Source organism: Pleurodeles waltl, chromosome 4_1 (genome assembly GCF_031143425.1).
Source record: "Pleurodeles waltl isolate 20211129_DDA chromosome 4_1, aPleWal1.hap1.20221129, whole genome shotgun sequence".
Lineage (NCBI taxonomy): Eukaryota > Metazoa > Chordata > Amphibia > Caudata > Salamandridae > Pleurodeles > Pleurodeles waltl.
In genome coordinates this window covers 76,330,257-76,354,796 of record NC_090442.1, presented here as the reverse complement: position 1 = coordinate 76,354,796, position 24,540 = coordinate 76,330,257, and the positions used below count along the sequence as shown (strand labels likewise).

The 24,540-nt window shown below is 40.7% G+C and overlaps 11 non-coding genes across 11 annotated transcripts; all 11 read left to right on the top strand.

Annotated features, from left to right (window-relative positions):
* Window positions 1-957: 957 nt before the first annotated feature.
* On the top strand, window positions 958-1,029 carry TRNAC-GCA (transfer RNA cysteine (anticodon GCA)). Its single transcript has one exon. It is a non-coding gene; the product is annotated as a tRNA-Cys (tRNA).
* Window positions 1,030-3,108: 2,079 nt separating this feature from the next.
* Window positions 3,109-3,180, top strand: TRNAC-GCA (transfer RNA cysteine (anticodon GCA)). The gene has a single exon. It is a non-coding gene; the product is annotated as a tRNA-Cys (tRNA).
* Window positions 3,181-5,272: 2,092 nt separating this feature from the next.
* On the top strand, window positions 5,273-5,344 carry TRNAC-GCA (transfer RNA cysteine (anticodon GCA)). Its single transcript has one exon. It is a non-coding gene; the product is annotated as a tRNA-Cys (tRNA).
* A 2,092-nt stretch (window positions 5,345-7,436) lies between these two features.
* Window positions 7,437-7,508, top strand: TRNAC-GCA (transfer RNA cysteine (anticodon GCA)). The gene has a single exon. It is a non-coding gene; the product is annotated as a tRNA-Cys (tRNA).
* Window positions 7,509-9,600: 2,092 nt separating this feature from the next.
* Window positions 9,601-9,672, top strand: TRNAC-GCA (transfer RNA cysteine (anticodon GCA)). The gene has a single exon. It is a non-coding gene; the product is annotated as a tRNA-Cys (tRNA).
* A 2,092-nt stretch (window positions 9,673-11,764) lies between these two features.
* Window positions 11,765-11,836, top strand: TRNAC-GCA (transfer RNA cysteine (anticodon GCA)). The gene has a single exon. It is a non-coding gene; the product is annotated as a tRNA-Cys (tRNA).
* A 2,092-nt stretch (window positions 11,837-13,928) lies between these two features.
* On the top strand, window positions 13,929-14,000 carry TRNAC-GCA (transfer RNA cysteine (anticodon GCA)). The gene has a single exon. It is a non-coding gene; the product is annotated as a tRNA-Cys (tRNA).
* Window positions 14,001-16,090: 2,090 nt separating this feature from the next.
* On the top strand, window positions 16,091-16,162 carry TRNAC-GCA (transfer RNA cysteine (anticodon GCA)). Its single transcript has one exon. It is a non-coding gene; the product is annotated as a tRNA-Cys (tRNA).
* Window positions 16,163-18,254: 2,092 nt separating this feature from the next.
* TRNAC-GCA (transfer RNA cysteine (anticodon GCA)) lies at window positions 18,255-18,326 on the top strand. The gene has a single exon. It is a non-coding gene; the product is annotated as a tRNA-Cys (tRNA).
* Window positions 18,327-20,418: 2,092 nt separating this feature from the next.
* On the top strand, window positions 20,419-20,490 carry TRNAC-GCA (transfer RNA cysteine (anticodon GCA)). The gene has a single exon. It is a non-coding gene; the product is annotated as a tRNA-Cys (tRNA).
* Window positions 20,491-22,580: 2,090 nt separating this feature from the next.
* TRNAC-GCA (transfer RNA cysteine (anticodon GCA)) lies at window positions 22,581-22,652 on the top strand. Its single transcript has one exon. It is a non-coding gene; the product is annotated as a tRNA-Cys (tRNA).
* The last annotated feature ends 1,888 nt before the right edge of the window (window positions 22,653-24,540 follow it).

Genomic DNA, 24,540 nt, shown 5'->3' with positions numbered 1-24,540 from the left:
CGATGTGAACTTGCATCGATTAGAAGAGATAGTGACTGTGTGAGAGTTGTATGGTACTGCTAACCAAAGCACTGTTAAAAAGAAGTCTTTCCTCACTAGAGTTGTGTTCTGTCAATGTCTGAGGCAGTGTATTTTTAAATGAGCTAGGAGGCTTAGACTGGCTGAGTCACTGACAGCTTTGCACACTTACTGCAGAGAGTGAGCAGACGAGAGACTAAGACTGAAATTTAGGGCACAGAGTGATTGCAGAAGAGAGTAAGACTCACTCTCACTTCCAGCATGGTGAGTAGACAAGAGAGTAAGCTAGTCCCACAGCTGGAATCCCAGAGTAGGTATAACTCAGTGCTAGTCAGAGTCCATGGTATTATATGTGACGTCTGCACTCTACAGCCTGCTGCTCGCAGTAATAAGGTGTGTGTGAAGGCATATTTCAGGAAAAGAGGATGTGTATAGCTCAGCAGTAAAGTATGTGACTGCAGATCAAGAGGTCCCCAGTTCAAGTCTTGCTTCCCACTTCTCCTTTTAAGGAACAAAAAAAAAATTCTCTGTTACTTATTTCAATTTCTGGAGATTTCTTGAAAGTATGTCACAGAAAAACCACTAATTAAAAAGAGTTTTAGGTTTTATCTGCGTCCGTAAGAGGGTTGTGTGAAAGGACCAGCAGCCGGTCTCCATAGCAGTCCCTGTGACTAGTGAAGCAAGAGTAAGCTTGAGAGTGAATTGGCACCCTTGGCCTAGGACCTGCTGTCATGCTATGTATTTTGGTGTGAATAGTGAAGCATCAGGTGTGTTGAGTGTGTCCATCAACTTGTAGCCAGGGGCATGAGTCAGGCTGTGTCCCAGACCCTGTGACTAATAAATCAGCAGGTGGTATAGAGAGCCTATAAAAGAGGAAGCCGTTCTGATGAGATCCACAGCAGCAGTTTCTAGTCCATCCACTTCCAGATAGTACAACAAGGGGGTATAGCTCAGTGGTAGAGCATTTGACTGCAGATCAAGAGGTCCCTGGTTCAAATCCGGGTGCCCCCTTAATACTTTAAAGAAGCTGTCAATTTCTTTCTGTATCGCTTTTTTCAATTCTTGGGGATTTTTTGAAAGTATGTCACACTAAAACGACTAATTAAGCAAAATAGCTCAAAGTTTTATGTGCATCCTTATGACTCTTGTTGAAAATTAACAGTTTTCACACTCACACCCAGTAACTGCACCATGGATCAATCTGGGTGGCCCCTTCACACATGAAAGAAGCTTTCAATTTCTTTCTATATCACTTTCTACAATTCTTGGGGATTTATTGAAAGTATTTCACACTAAAACGACGATTTAAACAAAATAGCTCAAAGTTTTATGTGCATCCTTAAGACTGTTGTGCGAAAATTAACAGTTTTCACACTCACGCCCAGTAACTGCACCATGGATCAATTCGAGTAAAACAAGAGTTCGTACATTGGCACACAGGGACAAATTGAAATTTGTGTACACAGCATGATACTGATCTTTCTACATTCTGTAGTGTGCAGCACACAGATAATGTTTTACGGCATGGATTTATTAACAAGCATTGCTTCTAATAATTGAGCATATAGCAGAAATTACAGGTGCAACGAAAAAATACATAGGTAAGCAAATCACAAGTTTCTAAATTCCACTGTATTTACCACAGCACAGCTGATTTGTTGTGCTTTAAGAAACACTGTGTGCCTGTACAGCAGCAAAGATGTGAGTGTGTGGACACTGTATGCCCGTAATGCTTTCACAAATGTCCTTATACTGTAACAGAAGTCTCTGCAGTTTTAGAACTGAGTTTGGACAGTAGCATGTGTGCTTACTGATAGTAATATGTTTAAGAAACAAATGCCTGCATGCTGTTACTTGTGTCTTTCTCCAGTAGCACACCTATTTACTGTAATTAGTATGTAAGGTAACGTCGGCTAGACAAAACTGGACCCAAATGCTGGTACACTGTGACTGGCCTGTGTACTGTTTCCAGTGTGTTTCACTAGTATCACGCCAGCTTACCGTTACTAGAATGTACTGTAAGACTGGTCCAATATGTATACCATATCAAATTGTTTTACCATAAAAAAAAGATATAGCATTGTTAAAGACATTACCACGTGAGGGACACAGAAATTGCATTTTAAAAGACATCTATGTGAACTTGCATCGATTAGAAGAGATAGTGACTGTGTGAGAGTTGTATGGTACTGCTAACCAAAGCACTGTTAAAAAGAAGTCTTTCCTCACTAGAGTTGTGTTCTGTCAATGTCTGAGGCAGTGGATTTTTCAATGAGCTAGGAGGCTTAGACTGGCTGAGTCACTGACAGCTTTGCACACTTACTGCAGAGAGTGAGCAGATGAGAGACTAAGACTGAAATTTAGGGCACAGAGTGATTGCAGAAGAGAGTAAGACTCACTCTCACTTCCAGCATGGTGAGTAGACAAGAGAGTAAGCTAGTCCCACAGCTGGAATCCCAGAGTAGGTATAACTCAGTGGTAGTCAGAGTCCATGGTATTATATGTGACGTCTGCACTCTACAGCCTGCTGCTCGCAGTAATAAGGTGTGTGTGAACGCATATTTCAGGAAAAGAGGATGTGTATAGCTCAGCAGTAAAGTATGTGACTGCAGATCAAGAGGTCCCCAGCTCAAGTCCTGCTTCCCACTTCTCCATTTAAGGAACAAAAAAAAAATTCTCTGTTACTTATTTCAATTTCTGGAGATTTCTTGAAAGTATGTCACAGAAAAACCACTAATTAAAAAGAGTTTTAGGTTTTATCTGCGTCCGTAAGAGGGTTGTGTGAAAGGACCAGCAGCCGGTCTCCATAGCAGTCCCTGTGACTAGTGAAGCAAGAGTAAGCTTGAGAGTGAATTGGCACCCTTGGCCTAGGACCTGATGTCATGCTATGTATTTTGGTGTGAATAGTGAAGCATCAGGTGTGTTGAGTGTGTCCATCAGCTTGTAGCCAGGGGCATGAGTCAGGCTGTGTCCCAGACCCTGTGACTAATAAATCAGCAGGTGGTATAGAGAGCCTATAAAAGAGGAAGCCGTTCTGATGAGATCCACAGCAGCAGTTTCTAGTCCATCCACTTCCAGATAGTACAACAAGGGGGTATAGCTCAGTGGTAGAGCATTTGACTGCAAATCAAGAGGTCCCTGGTTCAAATCCGGGTGCCCCCTTAATACTTTAAAGAAGCTGTCAATTTCTTTCTGTATCGCTTTTTTCAATTCTTGGGGATTTTTTGAAAGTATGTCACACTAAAACGACTAATTAAGCAAAATAGCTCAAAGTTTTATGTGCATCCTTATGACTCTTGTTGAAAATTAACAGTTTTCACACTCACACCCAGTAACTGCACCATGGATCAATCTGGGTGCCCCCTTCACACATGAAAGAAGCTTTCAATTTCTTTCTATATCACTTTCTACAATTCTTGGGGATTTATTGAAAGTATTTCACACTAAAACGACTATTTAAACAAAATAGCTCAAAGTTTTATGTGCATCCTTAAGACTGTTGTGCGAAAATTAACAGTTTTCACACTCACGCCCAGTAACTGCACCATGGATCAATTCGAGTAAAACAAGAGTTCGTACATTGGCACACAGGGACAAATTGAAATTTGTGTACACAGCATGATACTGTGTACTTTAATACATCTTTCTACATTCTGTAGTGTGCAGCACACAGATAATGTTTTACGGCATGGATTTATTAACAAGCATTGCTTCTAATAATTGAGCATATAGCAGAAATTGCAGGTGCAAAGAAAAAATACATAGGTAAACAAATCACGAGTTTCTAAATTCCACTGTATTTACCACAGCACAGCTGATTTGTTGTGCTTTAAGAAACACTGTGTGCCTGTACAGCAGCAAAGATGTGAGTGTGTGGAGACTGTATGCCCGTAATGCTTTCACAAATGTCCTTATACTGTAACAGAAGTCTCTGCAGTTTTAGAACTGAGTTTGGACAGTAGCATGTGTGCTTACTGATAGTAATATGTTTAAGAAACAAATGCCTGCATGCTGTTACTTGTGTCTTTCTCCAGTAGCACACCTATTTACTGTAATTAGTATGTAAGGTAACGTCGGCTAGACAAAACTGGACCCAAATGCTGGTACACTGTGACTGGCCTGTGTACTGTTTCCAGTGTGTTTCACTAGTATCACGCCAGCTTACCGTTACTAGAATGTACTGTAAGACTGGTCCAATATGTATACCATATCAAATTGTTTTACCATAAAACAAAGATATAGCATTGTTAAAGACATTGCCACGTGAGGGACACAGAAATTGCATTTTAAAAGACATCTATGTGAACTTGCATCGATTAGAAGAGATAGTGACTGTGTGAGAGTTGTATGGTACTGCTAACCAAAGCACTGTTAAAAAGAAGTCTTTCCTCACTAGAGTTGTGTTCTGTCAATGTCTGAGGCAGTGGATTTTTAAATGAGCTAGGAGGCTTAGACTGGCTGAGTCACTGACAGCTTTGCACACTTACTGCAGAGAGTGAGCAGACGAGAGACTAAGACTGAAATTTAGGGCACAGAGTGATTGCAGAAGAGAGTAAGACTCACTCTCACTTCCAGCATGGTGAGTAGACAAGAGAGTAAGCTAGTCCCACAGCTGGAATCCCAGAGTAGGTATAACTCAGTGGTAGTCAGAGTCCATGGTATTATATGTGACGTCTGCACTCTACAGCCTGCTGCTCGCAGTAATAAGGTGTGTGTGAAGGCATATTTCAGGAACAGAGGGTGTGTATAGCTCAGCAGTAAAGTATGTGACTGCAGATTAAGAGGTCCCCAGTTCAAGTCTTGCTTCCCACTTCTCCTTTTAAGGAACAAAAAAAAAATTATCTGTTACTTATTTCAATTTCTGGAGATTTCTTGAAAGTATGTCACAGAAAAACCACTAATTAAAAAGAGTTTTAGGTTTTATCTGCGTCCGTAAGAGGGTTGTGTGAAGGGACCAGCAGCCGGTCTCCATAGCAGTCCCTGTGACTAGTGAAGCAAGAGTAAGCCTGAGAGTGAATTGGCACCCTTGGCCTAGGACCTGCTGTCATGCTATGTATTTTGGTGTGAATAGTGAAGCATCAGGTGTGTTGAGTGTGTCCATCAGCTTGTAGCCAGGGGCATGAGTCAGGCTGTGTCCCAGACCCTGTGACTAATAAATCAGCAGGTGGTATAGAGAGCCTATAAAAGAGGAAGCCGTTCTGATGAGCTCCACAGCAGCAGTTTCTAGTCCATCCACTTCCAGATAGTACAACAAGGGGGTATAGCTCAGTGGTAGAGCATTTGACTGCAGATCAAGAGGTCCCTGGTTCAAATCCGGGTGCCCCCTTAATACTTTAAAGAAGCTGTCAATTTCTTTCTGTATCGCTTTTTTCAATTCTTGGGGATTTTTTGAAAGTATGTCACACTAAAACGACTAATTAAGCAAAATAGCTCAAAGTTTTATGTGCATCCTTATGACTCTTGTTGAAAATTAACAGTTTTCACACTCACACCCAGTAACTGCACCATGGATCAATCTGGGTGGCCCCTTCACACATGAAAGAAGCTTTCAATTTCTTTCTATATCACTTTCTACAATTCTTGGGGATTTATTGAAAGTATTTCACACTAAAACGACGATTTAAACAAAATAGCTTAAAGTTTTATGTGCATCCTTAAGACTGTTGTGCGAAAATTAACAGTTTTCACACTCACGTCCAGTAACTGCACCATGGATCAATTCGAGTAAAACAAGAGTTCGTACATTGGCACACAGGGACAAATTGAAATTTGTGTACACAGCATGATACTGTGTACTTTAATACATCTTTCTACATTCTGTAGTGTGCAGCACACAGATAATGTTTTACGGCATGGATTTATTAACAAGCATTGCTTCTAATAATTGAGCATATAGCAGAAATTGCAGGTGCAAAGAAAAAATACATAGGTAAATAAATCACAAGTTTCTAAATTCCACTGTATTTACCACAGCACAGCTGATTTGTTGTGCTTTAAGAAACACTGTGTGCCTGTACAGCAGCAAAGATGTGAGTGTGTGGACACTGTATGCCCGTAATGCTTTCACAAATGTCCTTATACTGTAACAGAAGTCTCTGCAGTTTTAGAACTGAGTTTGGACAGTAGCATGTGTGCTTACTGATAGTAATATGTGTAAGAAACAAATGCCTGCATGCTGTTACTTGTGTCTTTCTCCAGTAGCACACCTATTTACTGTAATTAGTATGTAAGGTAACGTCGGCTAGACAAAACTGGACCCAAATGCTGGTACACTGTGACTGGCCTGTGTACTGTTTCCAGTGTGTTTCACTAGTATCACGCCAGCTTACCGTTACTAGAATGTACAGTAAGACTGGTCCAATATGTATACCATATCAAATTGTTTTACCATAAAACAAAGATATAGCATTGTTAAAGACATTACTACGTGAGGGACACAGAAATTGCATTTTAAAAGACATCTATGTGAACTTGCATCGATTAGAAGAGATAGTGACTGTGTGAGAGTTGTATGGTACTGCTAACCAAAGCACTGTTAAAAAGAAGTCTTTCCTCACTAGAGTTGTGTTCTGTCAATGTCTGAGGCAGTGGATTTTTAAATGAGCTAGGAGGCTTAGACTGGCTGAGTCACTGACAGCTTTGCACACTTACTGCAGAGAGTGAGCAGACGAGAGACTAAGACTGAAATTTAGGGCACAGAGTGATTGCAGAAGAGAGTAAGACTCACTCTCACTTCCAGCATGGTGAGTAGACAAGAGAGTAAGCTAGTCCCACAGCTGGAATCCCAGAGTAGGTATAACTCAGTGCTAGTCAGAGTCCATGGTATTATATGTGACGTCTGCACTCTACAGCCTGCTGCTCGCAGTAATAAGGTGTGTGTGAAGGCATATTTCAGGTAAAGAGGATGTGTATACCTCAGCAGTAAAGTATGTGATTGCAGATCAAGAGGTCCCCAGCTCAAGTCCTGCTTCCCACTTCTCCATTTAAGGAACAAAAAAAAAATTCTCTGTTACTTATTTCAATTTCTGGAGATTTCTTGAAAGTATGTCACAGAAAAACCACTAATTAAAAAGAGTTTTAGGTTTTATATGCGTCCGTAAGAGGGTTGTGTGAAAGGACCAGCAGCCGGTCTCCATAGCAGTCCCTGTGACTAGTGAAGCAAGAGTAAGCTTGAGAGTGAATTGGCACCCTTGGCCTAGGACCTGATGTCATGCTATGTATTTTGGTGTGAATAGTGAAGCATCAGGTGTGTTGAGTGTGTCCATCAGCTTGTAGCCAGGGGCATGAGTCAGGCTGTGTCCCAGACCCTGTGACTAATAAATCAGCAGGTGGTATAGAGAGCCTATAAAAGAGGAAGCCGTTCTGATGAGATCCACAGCAGCAGTTTCTAGTCCATCCACTTCCAGATAGTACAACAAGGGGGTATAGCTCAGTGGTAGAGCATTTGACTGCAAATCAAGAGGTCCCTGGTTCAAATCCGGGTGCCCCCTTAATACTTTAAAGAAGCTGTCAATTTCTTTCTGTATCGCTTTTTTCAATTCTTGGGGATTTTTTGAAAGTATGTCACACTAAAACGACTAATTAAGCAAAATAGCTCAAAGTTTTATGTGCATCCTTATGACTCTTGTTGAAAATTAACAGTTTTCACACTCACACCCAGTAACTGCACCATGGATCAATCTGGGTGCCCCCTTCACACATGAAAGAAGCTTTCAATTTCTTTCTATATCACTTTCTACAATTCTTGGGGATTTATTGAAAGTATTTCACACTAAAACGACTATTTAAACAAAATAGCTCAAAGTTTTATGTGCATCCTTAAGACTGTTGTGCGAAAATTAACAGTTTTCACACTCACGCCCAGTAACTGCACCATGGATCAATTCGAGTAAAACAAGAGTTCGTACATTGGCACACAGGGACAAATTGAAATTTGTGTACACAGCATGATACTGTGTACTTTAATACATCTTTCTACATTCTGTAGTGTGCAGCACACAGATAATGTTTTACGGCATGGATTTATTAACAAGCATTGCTTCTAATAATTGAGCATATAGCAGAAATTGCAGGTGCAAAGAAAAAATACATAGGTAAACAAATCACGAGTTTCTAAATTCCACTGTATTTACCACAGCACAGCTGATTTGTTGTGCTTTAAGAAACACTGTGTGCCTGTACAGCAGCAAAGATGTGAGTGTGTGGACACTGTATGCCCGTAATGCTTTCACAAATGTCCTTATACTGTAACAGAAGTCTCTGCAGTTTTAGAACTGAGTTTGGACAGTAGCATGTGTGCTTACTGATAGTAATATGTTTAAGAAACAAATGCCTGCATGCTGTTACTTGTGTCTTTCTCCAGTAGCACACCTATTTACTGTAATTAGTATGTAAGGTAACGTCGGCTAGACAAAACTGGACCCAAATGCTGGTACACTGTGACTGGCCTGTGTACTGTTTCCAGTGTGTTTCACTAGTATCACGCCAGCTTACCGTTACTAGAATGTACTGTAAGACTGGTCCAATATGTATACCATATCAAATTGTTTTACCATAAAACAAAGATATAGCATTGTTAAAGACATTACCACGTGAGGGACACAGAAATTGCATTTTAAAAGACATCTATGTGAACTTGCATCGATTAGAAGAGATAGTGACTGTGTGAGAGTTGTATGGTACTGCTAACCAAAGCACTGTTAAAAAGAAGTCTTTCCTCACTAGAGTTGTGTTCTGTCAATGTCTGAGGCAGTGGATTTTTAAATGAGCTAGGAGGCTTAGACTGGCTGAGTCACTGACAGCTTTGCACACTTACTGCAGAGAGTGAGCAGACGAGAGACTAAGACTGAAATTTAGGGCACAGAGTGATTGCAGAAGAGAGTAAGACTCACTCTCACTTCCAGCATGGTGAGTAGACAAGAGAGTAAGCTAGTCCCACAGCTGGAATCCCAGAGTAGGTATAACTCAGTGGTAGTCAGAGTCCATGGTATTATATGTGACGTCTGCACTCTACAGCCTGCTGCTCGCAGTAATAAGGTGTGTGTGTAGGCATATTTCAGGAACAGAGGGTGTGTATAGCTCAGCAGTAAAGTATGTGACTGCAGATTAAGAGGTCCCCAGTTCAAGTCTTGCTTCCCACTTCTCCTTTTAAGGAACAAAAAAAAAATTATCTGTTACTTATTTCAATTTCTGGAGATTTCTTGAAAGTATGTCACAGAAAAACCACTAATTAAAAAGAGTTTTAGGTTTTATCTGCGTCCGTAAGAGGGTTGTGTGAAGGGACCAGCAGCCGGTCTCCATAGCAGTCCCTGTGACTAGTGAAGCAAGAGTAAGCCTGAGAGTGAATTGGCACCCTTGGCCTAGGACCTGCTGTCATGCTATGTATTTTGGTGTGAATAGTGAAGCATCAGGTGTGTTGAGTGTGTCCATCAGCTTGTAGCCAGGGGCATGAGTCAGGCTGTGTCCCAGACCCTGTGACTAATAAATCAGCAGGTGGTATAGAGAGCCTATAAAAGAGGAAGCCGTTCTGATGAGCTCCACAGCAGCAGTTTCTAGTCCATCCACTTCCAGATAGTACAACAAGGGGGTATAGCTCAGTGGTAGAGCATTTGACTGCAGATCAAGAGGTCCCTGGTTCAAATCCGGGTGCCCCCTTAATACTTTAAAGAAGCTGTCAATTTCTTTCTGTATCGCTTTTTTCAATTCTTGGGGATTTTTTGAAAGTATGTCACACTAAAACGACTAATTAAGCAAAATAGCTCAAAGTTTTATGTGCATCCTTATGACTCTTGTTGAAAATTAACAGTTTTCACACTCACACCCAGTAACTGCACCATGGATCAATCTGGGTGGCCCCTTCACACATGAAAGAAGCTTTCAATTTCTTTCTATATCACTTTCTACAATTCTTGGGGATTTATTGAAAGTATTTCACACTAAAACGACGATTTAAACAAAATAGCTTAAAGTTTTATGTGCATCCTTAAGACTGTTGTGCGAAAATTAACAGTTTTCACACTCACGTCCAGTAACTGCACCATGGATCAATTCGAGTAAAACAAGAGTTCGTACATTGGCACACAGGGACAAATTGAAATTTGTGTACACAGCATGATACTGTGTACTTTAATACATCTTTCTACATTCTGTAGTGTGCAGCACACAGATAATGTTTTACGGCATGGATTTATTAACAAGCATTGCTTCTAATAATTGAGCATATAGCAGAAATTGCAGGTGCAAAGAAAAAATACATAGGTAAATAAATCACAAGTTTCTAAATTCCACTGTATTTACCACAGCACAGCTGATTTGTTGTGCTTTAAGAAACACTGTGTGCCTGTACAGCAGCAAAGATGTGAGTGTGTGGACACTGTATGCCCGTAATGCTTTCACAAATGTCCTTATACTGTAACAGAAGTCTCTGCAGTTTTAGAACTGAGTTTGGACAGTAGCATGTGTGCTTACTGATAGTAATATGTGTAAGAAACAAATGCCTGCATGCTGTTACTTGTGTCTTTCTCCAGTAGCACACCTATTTACTGTAATTAGTATGTAAGGTAACGTCGGCTAGACAAAACTGGACCCAAATGCTGGTACACTGTGACTGGCCTGTGTACTGTTTCCAGTGTGTTTCACTAGTATCACGCCAGCTTACCGTTACTAGAATGTACAGTAAGACTGGTCCAATATGTATACCATATCAAATTGTTTTACCATAAAACAAAGATATAGCATTGTTAAAGACATTACTACGTGAGGGACACAGAAATTGCATTTTAAAAGACATCTATGTGAACTTGCATCGATTAGAAGAGATAGTGACTGTGTGAGAGTTGTATGGTACTGCTAACCAAAGCACTGTTAAAAAGAAGTCTTTCCTCACTAGAGTTGTGTTCTGTCAATGTCTGAGGCAGTGGATTTTTAAATGAGCTAGGAGGCTTAGACTGGCTGAGTCACTGACAGCTTTGCACACTTACTGCAGAGAGTGAGCAGACGAGAGACTAAGACTGAAATTTAGGGCACAGAGTGATTGCAGAAGAGAGTAAGACTCACTCTCACTTCCAGCATGGTGAGTAGACAAGAGAGTAAGCTAGTCCCACAGCTGGAATCCCAGAGTAGGTATAACTCAGTGCTAGTCAGAGTCCATGGTATTATATGTGACGTCTGCACTCTACAGCCTGCTGCTCGCAGTAATAAGGTGTGTGTGAAGGCATATTTCAGGTAAAGAGGATGTGTATACCTCAGCAGTAAAGTATGTGATTGCAGATCAAGAGGTCCCCAGTTCAAGTCTTGCTTCCCACTTCTCCTTTTAAGGAACAAAAAAAAAATTCTCTGTTACTTATTTCAATTTCTGGAGATTTCTTGAAAGTATGTCACAGAAAAACCACTAATTAAAAAGAGTTTTAGGTTTTATCTGCGTCCGTAAGAGGGTTGTGTGAAAGGACCAGCAGCCGGTCTCCATAGCAGTCCCTGTGACTAGTGAAGCAAGAGTAAGCTTGAGAGTGAATTGGCACCCTTGGCCTAGGACCTGCTGTCATGCTATGTATTTTGGTGTGAATAGTGAAGCATCAGGTGTGTTGAGTGTGTCCATCAGCTTGTAGCCAGGGGCATGAGTCAGGCTGTGTCCCAGACCCTGTGACTAATAAATCAGCAGGTGGTATAGAGAGCCTATAAAAGAGGAAGCCGTTCTGATGAGATCCACAGCAGCAGTTTCTAGTCCATCCACTTCCAGATAGTACAACAAGGGGGTATAGCTCAGTGGTAGAGCGTTTGACTGCAGATCAAGAGGTCCCTGGTTCAAATCCGGGTGCCCCCTTAATACTTTAAAGAAGCTGTCAATTTCTTTCTGTATCGCTTTTTTCAATTCTTGGGGATTTTTTGAAAGTATGTCACACTAAAACGACTAATTAAGCAAAATAGCTCAAAGTTTTATGTGCATCCTTATGACTCTTTTTGAAAATTAACAGTTTTCACACTCACACCCAGTAACTGCACCATGGATCAATCTGGGTGCCCCCTTCACACATGAAAGAAGCTTTCAATTTCTTTCTATATCACTTTCTACAATTCTTGGGGATTTATTGAAAGTATTTCACACTAAAACGACTATTTAAACAAAATAGCTCAAAGTTTTATGTGCATCCTTAAGACTGTTGTGCGAAAATTAACAGTTTTCACACTCACGCCCAGTAACTGCACCATGGATCAATTCGAGTAAAACAAGAGTTCGTACATTGGCACACAGGGACAAATTGAAATTTGTGTACACAGCATGATACTGTGTACTTTAATACATCTTTCTACATTCTGTAGTGTGCAGCACACAGATAATGTTTTACGGCATGGATTTATTAACAAGAATTGCTTCTAATAATTGAGCATATAGCAGAAATTGCAGGTGCAAAGAAAAAATACATAGGTAAACAAATCACAAGTTTCTAAATTCCACTGTATTTACCACAGCACAGCTGATTTGTTGTGCTTTAAGAAACACTGTGTGCCTGTACAGCAGCAAAGATGTGAGTGTGTGGACACTGTATGCCCGTAATGCTTTCACAAATGTCCTTATACTGTAACAGAAGTCTCTGCAGTTTTAGAACTGAGTTTGGACAGTAGCATGTGTGCTTACTGATAGTAATATGTGTAAGAAACAAATGCCTGCATGCTGTTACTTGTGTCTTTCTCCAGTAGCACACCTATTTACTGTAATTAGTATGTAAGGTAACGTCGGCTAGACAAAACTGGACCCAAATGCTGGTACACTGTGACTGGCCTGTGTACTGTTTCCAGTGTGTTTCACTGTTATCACGCCAGATTACCGTTACTAGAATGTACAGTAAGACTGGTCCAATATGTATACCATATCAAATTGTTTTACCATAAAACAAAGATATAGCATTGTTAAAGACATTACCACGTGAGGGACACAGAAATTGCATTTTAAAAGACATCTATGTGAACTTGCATCGATTAGAAGAGATAGTGACTGTGTGAGAGTTGTATGGTACTGCTAACCAAAGCACTGTTAAAAAGAAGTCTTTCCTCACTAGAGTTGTGTTCTGTCAATGTCTGAGGCAGTGGATTTTTAAATGAGCTAGGAGGCTTAGACTGGCTGAGTCACTGACAGCTTTGCACACTTACTGCAGAGAGTGAGCAGACGAGAGACTAAGACTGAAATTTAGGGCACAGAGTGATTGCAGAAGAGAGTAAGACTCACTCTCACTTCCAGCATGGTGAGTAGACAAGAGAGTAAGCTAGTCCCACAGCTGGAATCCCAGAGTAGGTATAACTCAGTGCTAGTCAGAGTCCATGGTATTATATGTGACGTCTGCACTCTACAGCCTGCTGCTCGCAGTAATAAGGTGTGTGTGAAGGCATATTTCAGGAAAAGAGGATGTGTATAGCTCAGCAGTAAAGTATGTGACTGCAGATCAAGAGGTCCCCAGTTTAAGTCTTGCTTCCCACTTCTCCTTTTAAGGAACCAAAAAAAAATTCTCTGTTACTTATTTCAATTTCTGGAGATTTCTTGAAAGTATGTCACAGAAAAACCACTAATTAAAAAGAGTTTTAGGTTTTATCTGCGTCCGTAAGAGGGTTGTGTGAAAGGACCAGCAGCCGGTCTCCATAGCAGTCCCTGTGACTAGTGAAGCAAGAGTAAGATTGAGAGTGAATTGGCACCCTTGGCCTAGGACCTGCTGTCATGCTATGTATTTTGGTGTGAATAGTGAAGCATCAGGTGTGTTGAGTGTGTCCATCAGCTTGTAGCCAGGGGCATGAGTCAGGCTGTGTCCCAGACCCTGTGACTAATAAATCAGCAGGTGGTATAGAGAGCCTATAAAAGAGGAAGCTGTTCTGATGAGATCCACAGCAGCAGTTTCTAGTCCATCCACTTTCAGATAGTACAACAAGGGGGTATAGCTCAGTGGTAGAGCATTTGACTGCAGGTCAAGAGGTCCCTGGTTCAAATCCGGGTGCCCCCTTAATGCTTTAAAGAAGCTGTCAATTTCTTTCTGTATCGCTTTTTTCAATTCTTGGGGATTTTTTGAAAGTATGTCACACTAAAACGACTAATTGAGCAAAATAGCTCAAAGTTTTATGTGCATCCTTATGACTCGTTGAAAATTAACAGTTTTCACACTCACACCCAGTAACTGCACCATGGATCAATCTGGGTGCCCCCTTCACACATGAAAGAAGCTTTCAATTTCTTTCTATATCACTTTCTACAATTCTTGGGGATTTATTGAAAGTATTTCACACTAAAACGACGATTTAAACAAAATAGCTCAAAGTTTTATGTGCATCCTTAAGACTGTTGTGCGAAAATTAACAGTTTTCACACTCACGCCCAGTAACTGCACCATGGATCAATTCGAGTAAAACAAGAGTTCGTACATTGGCACACAGGGACAAATTGAAATTTGTGTACACAGCATGATACTGTGTACTTTAATACATCTTTCTACATTCTGTAGTGTGCAGCACACAGATAATGTTTTACGGCATGGATTTATTAACAAGCATTGCTTCTAATAATTGAGCATATAGCAGAAATTGCAGGTGCAAAGAAAAAATACATAGGTAAACAAATCACAAGTTTCTAAATTCCACTGTATTTACCACAGCACAGCTGATTTGTTGTGCTTTAAGAAACACTGTGTGCCTGTACAGCAGCAAAGATGTGAGTGTGTGGACACTGTATGCCCGTAATGCTTTCACAAATGTCCTTATACTGTAACAGAAGTCTCTGCAGTTTTAGAACTGAGTTTGGACAGTAGCATGTGTGCTTACTGATAGTAATATGTGTAAGAAACAAATGCCTGCATGCTGTTACTTGTGTCTTTCTCCAGTAGCACACCTATTTACTGTAATTAGTATGTAAGGTAACGTCGGCTAGACAAAACTGGACCCAAATGCTGGTACACTGTGACTGGCCTGTGTACTGTTTCCAGTGTGTTTCACTAGTATCACGCCAGCTTACCGTTACTAGAATGTACAGTAAGACTGGTCCAATATGTATACCATATCAAATTGTTTTACCATAAAACAAAGATATAGCATTGTTAAAGACATTACCACGTGAGGGACACAGAAATTGCATTTTAAAAGACATCTATGTGAACTTGCATCGATTAGAAGAGATAGTGACTGTGTGAGAGTTGTATGGTACTGCTAACCAAAGCACTGTTAAAAAGAAGTCTTTCCTCACTAGAGTTGTGTTCTGTCAATGTCTGAGGCAGTGGATTTTTAAATGAGCTAGGAGGCTTAGACTGGCTGAGTCACTGACAGCTTTGCACACTTACTGCAGAGAGTGAGCAGACGAGAGACTAAGACTGAAATTTAGGGCACAGAGTGATTGCAGAAGAGAGTAAGACTCACTCTCACTTCCAGCATGGTGAGTAGACAAGAGAGTAAGCTAGTCCCACAGCTGGAATCCCAGAGTAGGTATAACTCAGTGCTAGTCAGAGTCCATGGTATTATATGTGACGTCTGCACTCTACAGCCTGCTGCTCGCAGTAATAAGGTGTGTGTGAAGGCATATTTCAGGAAAAGAGGATGTGTATAGCTCAGCAGTAAAGTATGTGACTGCAGATCAAGAGGTCCCCAGTTCAAGTCTTGCTTCCCACTTCTCCTTTTAAGGAACAAAAAAAAAATTCTCTGTTACTTATTTCAATTTCTGGAGATTTCTTGAAAGTATGTCACAGAAAAACCACTAATTAAAAAGAGTTTTAGGTTTTATCTGCGTCCGTAAGAGGGTTGTGTGAAAGGACCAGAAGCCGGTCTCCATAGCAGTCCCTGTGACTAGTGAAGCAAGGGTAAGCTTGAGAGTGAATTGGCACCCTTGGCCTAGGACCTGCTGTCATGCTATGTATTTTGGTGTGAATAGTGAAGCATCAGGTGTGTTGAGTGTGTCCATCAGCTTGTAGCCAGGGGCATGAGTCAGGCTGTGTCCCAGACCCTGTGACTAATAAATCAGCAGGTGGTATAGAGAGCCTATAAAAGAGGAAGCCGTTCTGATGAGATCCACAGCAGCAGTTTCTAGTCCATCCACTTCCAGATAGTACAACAAGGGGGTATAGCTCAGTGGTAGAGCATTTGACTGCAGATCAAGAGGTCCCTGGTTCAAATCCGGGTGCCCCCTTAATACTTTGAAGAAGCTGTCAATTTCTTTCTGTATCGCTTTTTTCAATTCTTGGGGATTTTTTGAAAGTATGTCACACTAAAACGACTAATTAAGCAAAATAGCTCAAAGTTTTATGTGCATCCTTATGACTCTTGTTGAAAATTAACAGTTTTCACACTCACACCCAGTAACTGCACCATGGATCAATCTGGGTGGCCCCTTCACACATGAAAGAAGCTTTCAATTTCTTTCTATATCACTTTCTACAATTCTTGGGGATTTATTGAAAGTATTTCACACTAAAACGACGATTTAAACAAAATAGCTCAAAGTTTTATGTGCATCCTTAAGACTGTTGTGCGAAAATTAACAGTTTTCACACTCACGCCCACTAATTGCACCATGGATCAATTCGAGTAAAACAAGAGTTCGTACATTGGCACACAGGGACAAATTGAAATTTGTGTACACAGCATGATACTGTGTACTTTAATACATCTTTCTACATTCTGTAGTGTGCAGCACACAGATAATGTTTTACGGCATGGATTTATTAACAAGCATTGCTTCTAATAATTGAGCATATAGCAGAAATTGCAGGTGCAAAGAAAAAATACATAGGTAAACAAATCACGAGTTTCTAAATTCCACTGTATTTACCACAGCACAGCTGATTTGTTGTGCTTTAAGAAACACTGTGTGCCTGTACAGCAGCAAAGATGTGAGTGTGTGGACACTGTATGCCCGTAATGCTTTCACAAATGTCCTTATACTGTAACAGAAGTCTCTGCAGTTTTAGAACTGAGTTTGGACAGTAGCATGTGTGCTTACTGATAGTAATATGTGTAAGAAACAAATGCCTGCATGCTGTTACTTGTGTCTTTCTCCAGTAGCACACCTATTTACTGTAATTAGTATGCAAGGTAACGTCGGCTAGACAAAACTGGACCCAAATGCTGGTACACTGTGACTGGCCTGTGTACTGTTTCCAGTGTGTTTCACTAGTATCACGCCAGCTTACCGTTACTAGAATGTACAGTAAGACTGGTCCAATATGTATACCATATCAAATTGTTTTACCATAAAACAAAGATATAGCATTGTTAAAGACATTACCACGTGAGGGACACAGAAATTGCATTTTAAAAGACATCGATGTGAACTTGCATCGATTAGAAGAGATAGTGACTGTGTGAGAGTTGTATGGTACTGCTAACCAAAGCACTGTTAAAAAGAAGTCTTTCCTCACTAGAGTTGTGTTCTGTCAATGTCTGAGGCAGTGGATTTTTAAATGAGCTAGGAGGCTTAGACTGGCTGGGTCACTGACAGCTTTGCACACTTCCTGCAGAGAGTGAGCAGACGAGAGACTAAGACTGAAATTTAGGGCACAGAGTGATTGCAGAAGAGAGTAAGACTCATTCTCACTTCCAGCATGGTGAGTAGACAAGAGAGTAAGCTAGTCCCACAGCTGGAATCCCAGAGTAGGTATAACTCAGTGCTAGTCAGAGTCCATGGTATTATATGTGACGTCTGCACTCTACAGCCTGCTGCTCGCAGTAATAAGGTGTGTGTGAAGGCATATTTCAGGAAAAGAGGATGTGTATAGCTCAGCAGTAAAGTATGTGACTGCAGATCAAGAGGTCCCCAGCTCAAGTCCTGCTTCCCACTTCTCCTTTTAAGGAACAAAAAAAAAATTCTCTGTTACTTATTTCAATTTCTGGAGATTTCTTGAAAGTATGTCACAGAAAAACCACTAATTAAAAAGAGTTTTAGGTTTTATCTGCGTCCGTAAGAGGGTTGTGTGAAAGGACCAGCAGCCGGTCTCCATAGCAGTCCCTGTGACTAGTGAAGCAAGAGTAAGCTTGAGAGTGAATTGGCACCCTTGGCCTAGGACCTGCTGTCATGCTATGTATTTTGGTGTGAATAGTGAAGCATCAGGTGTGTTGAGTGTGTCCATCAGCTTGTAGCCAGGGGCATGAGTCAGGCTGTGTCCTAGACCCTGTGACTAATAAATCAGCAGGTGGTATAGAGAGCCTATAAAAGAGGAAGCCGTTCTGATGAGATCCACAGCAGCAGTTTCTAGTCCATCCACTTCCAGATAGTACAACAAGGGGGTATAGCTCAGTGGTAGAGCATTTGACTGCAAATCAAGAGGTCCCTGGTTCAAATCCGGGTGCCCCCTTAATACTTTAAAGAAGCTGTCAATTTCTTTCTGTATCGCTTTTTTCAATTCTTGGGGATTTTTTGAAAGTATGTCACACTAAAACGACTAATTAAGCAAAATAGCTCAAAGTTTTATGTGCATCCTTATGACTCTTGTTGAAAATTAACAGTTTTCACACTCACACCCAGTAACTGCACCATGGATCAATCTGGGTGCCCCCTTCACACATGAAAGAAGCTTTCAATTTCTTTCTATATCACTTTCTACAATTCTTGGGGATTTATTGAAAGTATTTCACACTAAAACGACTATTTAAACAAAATAGCTCAAAGTTTTATGTGCATCCTTAAGACTGTTGTGCGAAAATTAACAGTTTTCACACTCACGCCCAGTAACTGCACCATGGATCAATTCGAGTAAAACAAGAGTTCGTACATTGGCACACAGGGACAAATTGAAATTTGTGTACACAGCATGATACTGTGTACTTTAAGACATCTTTCTACATTCTGTAGTGTGCAGCACACAGATAATGTTTTACGGCATGGATTTATTAACAAGCATTGCTTCTAATAATTGAGCATATAGCAGAAATTGCAGGTGCAAAGAAAAAATACATAGGTAAACAAATCACAAGTTTCTAAATTCCACTGTATTTACCACAGCACAGCTGATTTGTTGTGCTTTAAGAAACACTGTGTGCCTGTACAGCAGCAAAGATGTGAGTGTGTGGACACTGTATGCCCGTAATGCTTTCACAAATGTCCTTATACTGTAACAGAAGTCTCTGCAGTTTTAGAACTGAGTTTGGACAGTAGCATGTGTGCTTACTGATAGTAATATGTGTAAGAAACAAATGCCTGCATGCTGTTACTTGTGTCTTTCTCCAGTAGCACACCTATTTACTGTAATTAGTATGTAAGGTAACGTCGGCTAGACAAAACTGGACCCAAATGCTGGTACACTGTGACTGGCCTGTGTACTGTTTCCAGTGTGTTTCACTGTTATCACGCCAGCTTACCGTTACTAGAATGTACAGTAAGACTGGTCCAATATGTATACCATATCAAATTGTTTTACCATAAAACAAAGATATAGCATTGTTAAAGACATTACCACGTGAGGGACACAGAAATTGCATTTTAAAAGACATCTATGTGAACTTGCATCGATTAGAAGAGATAGTGACTGTGTGAGAGTTGTATGGTACTGCTAACCAAAGCACTGTTAAAAAGAAGTCTTTCCTCACTAGAGTTGTGTTCTGTCAATGTCTGAGGCAGTGGATTTTTAAATGAGCTAGGAGGCTTAGACTGGCTGAGTCACTGACAGCTTTGCACACTTACTGCAGAGAGTGAGCAGACGAGAGACTAAGACTGAAATTTAGGGCACAGAGTGATTGCAGAAGAGAGTAAGACTCACTCTCACTTCCAGCATGGTGAGTAGACAAGAGAGTAAGCTAGTCCCACAGCTGGAATCCCAGAGTAGGTATAACTCAGTGCTAGTCAGAGTCCATGGTATTATATGTGACGTCTGCACTCTACAGCCTGCTGCTCGCAGTAATAAGGTGTGTGTGAAGGCATATTTCAGGTAAAGAGGATGTGTATAGCTCAGCAGTAAAGTATGTGATTGCAGATTAAGAGGTCCCCAGTTCAAGTCTTGCTTCCCACTTCTCCTTTTAAGGAACAAAAAAAAAATTCTCTGTTACTTATTTCAATTTCTGGAGATTTCTTGAAAGTATGTCACAGAAAAACCACTAATTAAAAAGAGTTTTAGGTTTTATCTGCGTCCGTAAGAGGGTTGTGTGAAAGGACCAGCAGCCGGTCTCCATAGCAGTCCCTGTGACTAGTGAAGCAAGAGTAAGCTTGAGAGTGAATTGGCACCCTTGGCCTAGGACCTGCTGTCATGCTATGTATTTTGGTGTGAATAGTGAAGCATCAGGTGTGTTGAGTGTGTCCATCAGCTTGTAGCCAGGGGCATGAGTCAGGCTGTGTCCCAGACCCTGTGACTAATAAATCAGCAGGTGGTATAGAGAGCCTATAAAAGAGGAAGCTGTTCTGATGAGATCCACAGCAGCATTTTCTAGTCCATCCACTTCCAGATAGTACAACAAGGGGGTATAGCTCAGTGGTAGAGCATTTGACTGCAGATCAAGAGGTCCCTGGTTCAAATCCGGGTGCCCCCTTAACACTTTAAAGAAGCTGTCAATTTCTTTCTGTATCGCTTTTTTCAATTCTTGGGGATTTTTTGAAAGTATGTCACACTAAAACGACTAATTGAGCAAAATAGCTCAAAGTTTTATGTGCATCCTTATGACTCGTTGAAAATTAACAGTTTTCACACTCACACCCAGTAACTGCACCATGGATCAATCTGGGTGCCCCCTTCACACATGAAAGAAGCTTTCAATTTCTTTCTATATCACTTTCTACAATTCTTGGGGATTTATTGAAAGTATTTCACACTAAAACGACGATTTAAACAAAATAGCTCAAAGTTTTATGTGCATCCTTAAGACTGTTGTGCGAAAATTAACAGTTTTCACACTCACGCCCAGTAACTGCACCATGGATCAATTCGAGTAAAACAAGAGTTCGTACATTGGCACACAGGGACAAATTGAAATTTGTGTACACAGCATGATACTGTGTACTTTAATACATCTTTCTACATTCTGTAGTGTGCAGCACACAGATAATGTTTTACGGCATGGATTTATTAACAAGCATTGCTTCTAATAATTGAGCATATAGCAGAAATTGCAGGTGCAAAGAAAAAATACATAGGTAAACAAATCACAAGTTTCTAAATTCCACTGTATTTACCACAGCACAGCTGATTTGTTGTGCTTTAAGAAACACTGTGTGCCCGTACAGCAGCAAAGATGTGAGTGTGTGGACACTGTATGCCCGTAATGCTTTCACAAATGTCCTTGTACTGTAACAGAAGTCTCTGCAGTTTTAGAACTGAGTTTGGACAGTAGCATGTGTGCTTACTGATAGTAATATGTGTAAGAAACAAATGCCTGCATGCTGTTACTTGTGTCTTTCTCCAGTAGCACACCTATTTACTGTAATTAGTATGTAAGGTAACGTCGGCTAGACAAAACTGGACCCAAATGCTGGTACACTGTGACTGGCCTGTGTACTGTTTCCAGTGTGTTTCACTAGTATCACACCAGCTTACCGTTACTAGAATGTACAGTAAGACTCGTCCAATATGTATACCATATCAAATTGTTTTACCATAAAACAAAGATATAGCATTGTTAAAGACATTACCACGTGAGGGACACAGAAATTGCATTTTAAAAGACATCTATGTGAACTTGCATCGATTAGAAGAGATAGTGACTGTGTGAGAGTTGTATGGTACTGCTAACCAAAGCACTGTTAAAAAGAAGTCTTTCCTCACTAGAGTTGTGTTCTGTCAATGTCTGAGGCAGTGGATTTTTAAATGAGCTAGGAGGCTTAGACTGGCTGAGTCACTGACAGCTTTGCACACTTACTGCAGAGAGTGAGCAGACGAGAGACTAAGACTGAAATTTAGGGCACAGAGTGATTGCAGAAGAGAGTAAGACTCACTCTCACTTCCAGCATGGTGAGTAGACAAGAGAGTAAGCTAGTCCCACAGCTGGAATCCCAGAGTAGGTATAACTCAGTGCTAGTCAGAGTCCATGGTATTATATGTGACGTCTGCACTCTACAGCCTGCTGCTCGCAGTAATAAGGTGTGTGTGAAGGCATATTTCAGGTAAAGAGGATGTGTATAGCTCAGCAGTAAAGTATGTGATTGCAGATCAAGAGGTCCCCAGTTCAAGTCTTGCTTCCCACTTCTCCTTTTAAGGAACAAAAAAAAAATTCTCTGTTACTTATTTCAATTTCTGGAGATTTCTTGAAAGTATGTCACAGAAAAACCACTAATTAAAAAGAGTTTTAGGTTTTATCTGCGTCCGTAAGAGGGTTGTGTGAAAGGACCAGCAGCCGGTCTCCATAGCAGTCCCTGTGACTAGTGAAGCAAGAGTAAGCTTGAGAGTGAATTGGCACCCTTGGCCTAGGACCTGCTGTCATGCTATGTATTTTGGTGTGAATAGTGAAGCATCAGGTGTGTTGAGTGTGTCCATCAGCTTGTAGCCAGGGGCATGAGTCAGGCTGTGTCCCAGACCCTGTGACTAATAAATCAGCAGGTGGTATAGAGAGCCTATAAAAGAGGAAGCCGTTCTGATGAGATCCACAGCAGCAGTTTCTAGTCCATCCACTTCCAGATAGTACAACAAGGGGGTATAGCTCAGTGGTAGAGCATTTGACTGCAGATCAAGAGGTCCCTGGTTCAAATCCGGGTGCCCCCTTAATACTTTAATGAAGCTGTCAATTTCTTTCTGTATCGCTTTTTTCAATTCTTGGGGATTTTTTGAAAGTATGTCACACTAAAACGACTAATTAAGCAAAATAGCTCAAAGTTTTATGTGCATCCTTATGACTCTTGTTGAAAATTAACAGTTTTCACACTCACACCCAGTAACTGCACCATGGATCAATCTGGGTGGCCCCTTCACACATGAAAGAAGCTTTCAATTTCTTTCTATATCACTTTCTACAATTCTTGGGGATTTATTGAAAGTATTTCACACTAAAACGACGATTTAAACAAAATAGCTTAAAGTTTTATGTGCATCCTTAAGACTGTTGTGCGAAAATTAACAGTTTTCACACTCACGCCCAGTAACTGCACCATGGATCAATTCGAGTAAAACAAGAGTTCGTACATTGGCACACAGGGACAAATTGAAATTTGTGTACACAGCATGATACTGTGTACTTTAATACATCTTTCTACATTCTGTAGTGTGCAGCACACAGATAATGTTTTATGGCATGGATTTATTAACAAGCATTGCTTCTAATAATTGAGCATATAGCAGAAATTGCAGGTGCAAAGAAAAAATACATAGGTAAACAAATCACAAGTTTCTAAATTCCACTGTATTTACCACAGCACAGCTGATTTGTTGTGCTTTAAGAAACACTGTGTGCCTGTACAGCAGCAAAGATGTGAGTGTGTGGACACTGTATGCCCGTAATGCTTTCACAAATGTCCTTATACTGTAACAGAAGTCTCTGCAGTTTTAGAACTGAGTTTGGACAGTAGCATGTGTGCTTACTGATAGTAATATGTGTAAGAAACAAATGCCTGCATGCTGTTACTTGTGTCTTTCTCCAGTAGCACACCTATTTACTGTAATTAGTATGTAAGGTAACGTCGGCTAGACAAAACTGGACCCAAATGCTGGTACACTGTGATTGGCCTGTGTACTGTTTCCAGTGTGTTTCACTAGTATCACGCCAGCTTACCGTTACTACAATGTACAGTAAGACTGGTCCAATATGTATACCATATCAAATTGTTTTACCATAAAACAAAGATATAGCATTGTTAAAGACATTACCACGTGAGGGACACAGAAATTGCCTTTTAAAAGACATCTATGTGAACTTGCATCGATTAGAAGAGATAGTGACTGTGTGAGAGTTGTATGGTACTGCTAACCAAAGCACTGTTAAAAAGAAGTTTTCCTCACTAGAGTTGTGTTCTGTCAATGTCTGAGGCAGTGGATTTTTAAATGAGCTAGGAGGCTTAGACTGGCTGAGTCACTGACAGCTTTGCACACTTACTGCAGAGAGTGAGCAGACGAGAGACTAAGACTGAAATTTAGGGCACAGAGTGATTGCAGAAGAGAGTAAGACTCACTCTCACTTCCAGCATGGTGAGTAGACAAGAGAGTAAGCTAGTCCCACAGCTGGAATCCCAGAGTAGGTATAACTCAGTGCTAGTCAGAGTCCATGGTATTATATGTGACGTCTGCACTCTACAGCCTGCTGCTCGCAGTAATAAGGTGTGTGTGAAGGCATATTTCAGGAAAAGAGGATGTGTATAGCTCAGCAGTAAAGTATGTGACTGCAGATCAAGAGGTCCCCAGTTCAAGTCTTGCTTCCCACTTCTCCTTTTAAGGAACAAAAAAAAAATTCTCTGTTACTTATTTCAATTTCTGGAGATTTCTTGAAAGTATGTCACAGAAAAACCACTAATTAAAAAGAGTTTTAGGTTTTATCTGCGTCCGTAAGAGGGTTGTGTGAAAGGACCAGCAGCCGGTCTCCATAGCAGTCCCTGTGACTAGTGAAGCAAGAGTAAGCTTGAGAGTGAATTGGCACCCTTGGCCTAGGACCTGCTGTCATGCT